The sequence below is a fragment of the Trichosurus vulpecula genome, chromosome 1 (genome assembly GCF_011100635.1).
Source record: "Trichosurus vulpecula isolate mTriVul1 chromosome 1, mTriVul1.pri, whole genome shotgun sequence".
In the NCBI taxonomy this organism is placed as follows: Eukaryota; Metazoa; Chordata; class Mammalia; order Diprotodontia; family Phalangeridae; genus Trichosurus; species Trichosurus vulpecula.
Genome location: NC_050573.1, coordinates 529,013,457 through 529,021,553, shown reverse-complemented (window position 1 = coordinate 529,021,553; position 8,097 = coordinate 529,013,457). Strand labels below are relative to the sequence as shown.

The window sequence follows — 8,097 nt, the reverse complement described above, 5'->3', positions numbered from 1 at the left end:
ACTAGACTAGGTTGGAAATGGTACCTGCCAGGGCTTCTGTGACTAATGGAATGGGATTACCTAAAAAGACAGAATGACACAGAGAGAGAGAGAGAGAGAGAGAGAGAGAGAGAGAGAGAGAGAGATATTAACCACTTACCATGTTCCATTCATGGGATAGTGAGTTGTCACAGCATAGAATGTTAGGCTTGAAGCCAGGAAGACTCATCTTCCTGAGTTCAAATCTGGCCTCAGACATTTACTGGCTGTGTGACTCTGGGCAAGTCACTTAATCCTGTTTGTCTCAGTTTCCTCACCTGTAAAATAAGTCAGAGAAGGAAACGGCAAGCCACTCTAGTATCTTTGCCAAGAAAACCCCAAAATGGAATCATGGAGAGTCAGGCATGACTGAACAACAGTAACAATGTTCCAGTTAGAATGCTTAAAATTTGAAAAGTTTTTGACCTTAATCTTTGCCTGGGTTCCTTTATATCTTTGCTTCATCGACCTTTGGCTTCTATAGAGTTTGGATCTCCTAGACCTCATAGGATCACAGATCTAGAATTGAAAGGGAACTCACAAACCAATCCTCTCATTTTACAGATGAGGAAACTGAGGCCCAGGGAAGCGAATTGACTTGCCCATGCTTCTGGCTCTGACCGGTAACTGGACCACTCTTGTTCTTAGTTCTTTTCCCCCCTTCCCCTTACTTTCCCTCCCTACCACTATGTACACTCGCTCAGTAGAAGTGTTCTGCTGCACATTAGGACAATGCTTTGATTACCCACATGAGACCCTAAAAATGCTGGTTGAGTCTGGTCATTAAAACAAAATGAAAGATGTGTGAAATTTGAATGTGTTTGTAGAAATTAAAAGATATTTTCATTTATGCATGAACACGTCTTTAAGGCTCAAGGACAGAACATTTTGCTTCAAACTAATAATTATTTTTGACAACAAGTATAAGCAGCTATTGTCAGATCAGTCTTGACAACAGAAGTGTCAATCCTATTTGTGTTTATATTTGGTAATTATTCTTCCTTGCTACAAATGTAAGTGGAAATGTATATCTGTTTATACCCAGAGGTACGCTGGCAGATGTTTAACAATCAGCTTTCTGGGGGTGAGGGACGTGGAAGCATGCACAACATACTTTTAAATTTAATCTGCATTATTAAAATTTTCTCCTTTACTTTTTAAAGTCTAGACAACCAACATGTGCCAATTTCTGATTTCTGAGGTGCAAATGCTTACATTGAAAATTTCACAATCAGCTCTCCTGAGTCTGTTCTAGCTGGCTCCAGCACAACGCCGCCTATACCTGTACTTGTAACTGATTGTTAAAAGAAGCATTTAATGATCTCAGGTGCAGTATTACTAAAGGAGGATAGGAAAAACATGTGCTTTTCCCTTCCAAAAAGGTCCCCAGAGCTAATGAACTTGAGATTTCATTAAGATATCTGTTACATAAGAAAACTGGACAGTCTGGTTGGACAGCATATTTACAAGCACCTGTTTTAGCTAAGACTCTTATTGATTTGGTTAATGTGTATACACAAGCCATTTACCACTCTCTCTCTAATTCCTCTAAATCTAGCTTCTAGCTGCTAGAATGTCATGATTATTGTCACTGCCCTTAGTTCTCACCTATTTGGAAAAGCCTAGGAGTTCCACTCTGGGGACCAAGGAACAATGTGGTCTAAACAGCAGGCTGATTATCCCAGGGTCCTGGTTTACATCTCATGAATTTAACCTCGCACACTCTGAGGATAATGTGACCATTGGGCTTATTATTCATATGGTAATGATGATAATATTTGCAAGATAATTGCCAAAAAAGCAACTTCCTCCAGCAACTTATTTGATTCACTTTATATGCTGATGAAGCAGATTATACTGTAGGCAAAAAGCAAAATTGCATATCATTGTTATTTGCCATTGTATTCAGGGGGTGGGGAAAGTAAGATGATGTTGACTGAGAGATCTGCATATATGGAAAGCACCCGCTAGACACATGCTAACATTTGGCTAAGTTCAGTATCTAACCAGAAACCCAGAATGTCATTTAGGATTTTTTTTAAGCAAGCCTGGGTGTGGAATGTATTATTTTTTTCAAACTTGAGGTGTCCTTGGACTAGAGGTCTTAACCTGGACCTAGAGTCTGTGAACTTGTTTTAAAAACTGTTTTGATAACTGTTTTTCAGTCTAATCCGTTTCCTTTGAAATCTTACATATTTTATTTTGTGCATTTGAGAACATCGTTCTAAGAAAGGAGCCACAGACCTCACACCAAACTGCCAAAGGGGCCTATTACACAAAAAAATTTATGAACCTCTGCATAAACAAAAATTGACTTTGAAGCATGAGGAAGTTCCAATATCTGCTACCACAGTTAATACAAACAAATCACATTTTTATAATGCTTTAAGGCTCACAAAATGCTTTCCTCCTTCCTGGAATTACTATCCCCATTTTGTGTATGTGGAAACTGAGGATCATCCAGCAGAAGTGATTCCTTCAGAGTCATGCATCTAGTAGAACGGAGCTTTGAATCCCTGCCCTATGAGTCTAAGTCCAAAGGTCTTTTCTCTATTCCATTGTTAGCCAGAGCAGTTGCACCTGGTGCTAATGCTTTGGAGCAGTAAGGAGACACAGGTTTTCTGAACAATCTTGACACCCTCTGCTAACCAAATGCCACATTTGGGGGCCAGTTCCTGGCAAAATTGTGAAGAGAATAATTTATCTTCAGCCCCCAACTCCCATTTGTATGTCTTTTCCCACTAAATTTTTGTACTTTCAATATTCATTCACATTGACACTTTCCAAACCCATATATCTCAGGGACCAAGCTAATCCAACCAATGAATTACTATTAATATTCTAAGGGAAAAGGGCAAGAGATTTGTTTCTAGTGAACATCTCTGCTTTTTGGCAGGGGTCTTCTGAGGCCAGTGCCCCCACCTTCATCAACAAAGACAGGTGCCAGCACTGTTTTAAAGGAATTTAGCCTATTGGTGTGTAATAGTCTTAGACTATAACTTTAGAGAGCTATGGTTTCATTGATCAGTCAATCAACAAACATTTATTAAGCACATGCTATGTGCCAGGTAGGGGCAGCTAGGTGGTGCAGTGGATAGAGTACTGAGCTTGGAGTCAGGGAGACCTGAGTTCAAATCTAGCCTTGGACACTTATTAGCTGTGTGACCCTGGGCAAGCCACTTAACCCTGTTTGCCTCAGTTTCCTCATCTGTCAAATGAGCTGGAGAAGGAAATGGTAAACCACTCCGGTATCTTTGCCAAGAAAACCCTAAATGGGTCAGTAGCTCCCTACCACCTACCTAAAGATAAAATTCAAACCCTTCTGTTTCTACAACCTGGTTCTCAGCTACCTTTCTAGATTTATTTCATGTTACTCCTCTTCACACACTCTTCCTTCCAGAAAAACTGAACAAATAACTGTTCCCTAAAGTGTACAGGAATGCCTCCCATGTCTGGAATATATTCCCTCCTCATCACTCTCTGCCTCTAAGAATACCCACCTTTCTCTGAGGATAAGCTCAGCTGTCACCTCCAGGGAAAAATCTTTTGGGAGCCTCTGAGTTGCCAATGCTTTCTCCTGAAATGACTCTGCTTGTAGATGCTAAAGTAACTCTTCTGAGTACATACCGTATTTCCCCAGTAGAATGTGAGATCCTCAAGGACAAGACTAGTTATCGTTCATCCTTTGTTTCTGAAGAAGACCAATGACATCGTGGGATAATGTCTTGACTTGTACATGAGTTGGATTTAACAGAGGCAGAGTTGCACAAAGTCATCAGCCTCTCACTCTCTCTTCCAGAGCCATCAAAGTCCAGTGGCAAGACAAAAGTCAAGACAATGGTAATGGCCTGAGACACAGTGGACGACCTCGGCATTTTTGATGTCTGACCAGGCTTTAATGCTCCATGGTGTCTGCTTCAGCTGCCTTCATGGCTGTTGGAATAAATTGTTCTCTTCTGCTCGTTCTGCTGGGGGAAATCATCACACACTTGGGGTAGACATCCCCCAGCCTCATAGGTTTGAGGCTTGTTGGTTACCCTCACCCTCTTTTAGTTGTCTGTTGAGGCAGTTTTACTGGGGTATGGCAGCTGCACATGCTACAGCTTCTTGGAGTCACAGGTGAGAGTTGGGTGCCGGGTGGACACCAAATGTGAATGAGCAGCCCTGAAAAAGCTTGGCAAGACCTAACACCAGAGGTGCTAATCCTCCTGAGGGAAGGTTAGCATTCCCTTTGATAAGGATGGAAGAGGTCTTAGTGGCCTTTACAACATATATATGCTTAAGGCATTGCCACCTGCTCTGTGGCATGAAAGTCTAATTAAAGAAGACCTGGGAGTGATTCTGTTATACCTTGATGATCTTAAGAGAAGATTGGACAGAAAGGGAAAGAAGAGTATACTGGGGTTTGGGGCAGAGTGGCAGGAAGGGAAGGGAAGATTAGGAAAAATTATCTCCCGTAATTAGGGTGCTGAAGTGGAAATGTATACAAACAAGGACAAATGGGTAACAGAATGCAACTGACACTTGAACCTTACTCTCATCTGAAAAGTAAGAAGAATACATACACACATACATAGATGGATACAAAAATACATTTCACTTAGGGAAACAGAAGGGAAAGGGAAGACAAGGGAAGAAGAAATTAGAGGGAGAGTAGAGTAAGGGAGGGATTAGCCCTAAGCAAAACAAACTCTAAGGATGTACAAAAAATCTATACCTTCTTTTTGAGGTGTCAAAGAATGGAACTCTGAGTGGGTGCTGATAAATAGGGAAATGGTTGAGCAGTTATGTTGGAATACGATGGAATACTATTGTGTTATAAGAAATGATGGAGGTGGATAGTTTCATTACCTGGTTTTAGAGAAATCTGGGAAGACTTGCATGAACCGAGGCAGAGTGAAATTAACAGAACCAAGAGAACAATTACTACACTGACAATATTTTAAAGACAAACAACTTTGAAAGATTTAGGCACTCTGATCCATGTAATGAATAACTATGGTTGCAGAGGACTAATGATGAAATATATTACCCCTGGTAGAAGGTGAGATTATGGAGGATGACTAGTTTAGGTTTATTTTATATCCCCAGCTACTCAAAAAATTTGCACAATATCATGCACACAGTAAGCACTTGATAAATGCTTGTTGATTGAAATACAGTTTGAACTCCTGTTTCACTGCACTCATATCTTCACAGACCATCAAGAAAACACAGGTCATATAAAGTATTAAATTATCAAAGTGTCTTGCATGTAGTAGACGCTCAATTAAGGTTTGTTCACTTTAACTGAACCAACATAAAGTAATTGACATAATAAGGAGGATAAAAAGACCCCAGAATTATCTCAGCCAGTAAATACTTGATCTCCTTGTCAAATGAAGAACCATAGCAGCCAAGGGCAGCACCATTATAGAAAGAAACTTATTTCTGAAATCTTATGGATAGGGAAGATGAGAGATTATGAGCCCTTCACTTCATAAAAGTCAGATGTGATGAAGGGGAAAAATAAGCTTTCTCTGAGGTCCAATTAAGATAGATCATCCCAAGAGTACATAAAAAAGAAGCTGAAAGTAGGGTAATAAACAGATTAGAAATCATACAGATGTGTCAACATTTCTACTACAAGATATTTTCTCCTTCAGTGATAGTGAAGGCATTATATTTGGAGGCTGATGCTTTAGTACTAGATATATTATATTACACGTAGATGAAGAAATGAATAAAAAAATGAAGAGGGAGAGTAATGGGGACAGATGATAACTACACAGAAGATATCCATGCTGGAGGTGACACAGTGATGAGGGCACTGGATGGTCAGTGCTCAAGGTATCTGAAAGAGGGCAAGATACTGAAGAACTGGAAAAAAATTAATGATGGTATTAATACAGAAAAGAAAGATGATTGAGAGGACATAAGTAATTACTGAGCTATATGTCTACTTTCTCATTTCTAGAAAATCCTTATTTGAACTACCTTTGCCTTCTCTCCCCCCCCCCGCTTCCACTTCATAGTATTTTTTCCAATTACATGGAAAGATAGCTTTCAACATTCATTTTTGTAAGATTTTGAGTTCCAAATTTTTTTCTTCCCCCTTCACTCCCCTTTCCCCAAGATGCCGAACAATCTGATATAGGCCATACATGTACAATCATATTAAACGTACTTCAACACTAGTCTTGTTGTGAAAGAAGAATCAGAACAAAGGGAAAAACCACAAGAAAGGAAAAGCAACAACAAAAAAGAGAAAATACTATGCTTCGATCTGCATCCAAACGCCATAGTTCTTCCTCTGAATGTGGAAAGCATTTTCCATCATGAGCCTTTTGGAACTGTCTTAGAATCTAAGACTTAGGTCATTGCATTGCTGAGAAGAGCTAAGTCTATCAAAGTTAGTCCTCACACAATGTTGCTGTTGCAGTGTACAATGTTCTCCTGGTTCTTCTCACTCCACTCAGAAACAGTTAATATAAGTCTTTTTTTTTTTTTTACTGTTTGCATTCTTTTTATCCCCTCATTGGTTTTTACTTTTTATTTTTTATATAAATTTATTTATTTTCAGTTTTCAACATTCACTTCCATAAGATTCTAAATCCAAATTTTTCTCCCCATCTCTGCCCTCCCCCTACCCCTTGATGGCAAGCATTTTGATTACCCCTTCCTCCAATCTGCCCTCCCTTCTATTATTCCCCACCCCCTTCTCTTTTCTCCTTTCCTTCTATTTTCCTGCAGGGCAAGATAGATTTCTATACCCCATTGCCTGTATATCTTATTTCACAGTTGCATGTTAAAATAATTTTTAACCTTCATTTTCAAAGCCTTGCGTTTCACATTCTCTCCCTTCCTCCCTCCCCACCCACCCTCATTGAGAAAGCACACAATTTGATACAGGTTATACATATGCAGTCATGCAAAATACTTCCATAACAGTCATGTTGTGAAAGACTTACTATATTACCCTCTATCCTGCCCCACCCTCCATTTATTCTATTCTCTCCTTTGACCTGTCCCTCCACAAAAGTGTTTGCTTCTGATTACCCCTTCCCCCAATCTGCTGTCCTTTCTATTATCTCCCCTCTCTTATCCCCTTCCCCCCTGCTTTCCTGTAGGGTAAGATAGATTTCCATACCCAAATGAGTGTGTATATTATTGCTTCCTTAAGCCAAATCCGATGAGAATAAGGCTCACTTTTTCCCCTCTCATCTCCCCCCTCTTCCTCTCCGTTGTAAAAGCTCTTTCTTGCCTCTTTTTTGTGAGATGGTTTCCTACATTCTACCTCCCCTTTTCTCTTTTTCCCAGTACTTTCCTCTCAACACTTAATTTTATTTTTTAGGTAGCATTCCTTCCTATTCAGCTTACCCTGTGCCCTCTGTCTACACACACACACACACACACACACACACACACACACACACACATTCCCTCTAACTACCCTGGTACTGAGAAAGGTCTCTTGAGTTGCAAATATCATCTTTTCATGTAGGAATGTAAACAGATCAACTTTAATAAGTCCCTTATGGCTTCTCTTTCCTGTTTACCTTTTCATGTTTCTCTTCATTCTTGTATTTGAAAGTCAAATTTTTTTTCAGCTCTAGTCTTTTCAACAAGAATTCTTGGAAGTCCTCTATTTCACTGAAATTCCATTTTTCCCCTGAAATATTATACTCAGTTTTACTGGGTAGATGATTCTTGGTTTTAATCCTAGCTCCTTTGACCTCTGGAATATCATATTCCAAGCCCTCGGATCCCTTAGGTAGAAGCTGCTAAATCTTGTGTTATCCTGATTATGTTTCCACAATACTTGAATTGTTTCTTTCTGCCCTCTTGTAATATTTTCTCCTTGATCTGGGAACTCTGGAATTCGGCTACAATATTCCTAGGAGTTTTCCTTTTGGGATCTCTTTCAGGAGGTGATTGGTGGATTCTTTCAATTTCTATTTTGCCTCCTGCTTCTAGAATATTAAGGCAGTTTTCCTTGATAATTTCTTGAAAGATGATGTCTAGGCTTTTTTTTTCTTTTTTTGCTTTTTACTTATTTTTTCCTTTTTTTTGGATTTTTTTTTATTTTTAGTTTACAAC

At 39.4% G+C, this 8,097-nt stretch overlaps 1 non-coding gene across 1 annotated transcript; it reads left to right on the top strand.

The window, feature by feature from the left end:
- Positions 1-4,214: 4,214 nt before the first annotated feature.
- On the top strand, positions 4,215-4,340 carry LOC118835110. Its single transcript, XR_005009458.1, has one exon. It is a non-coding gene; the product is annotated as a U6atac minor spliceosomal RNA (small nuclear RNA).
- Positions 4,341-8,097: the final 3,757 nt, after the last annotated feature.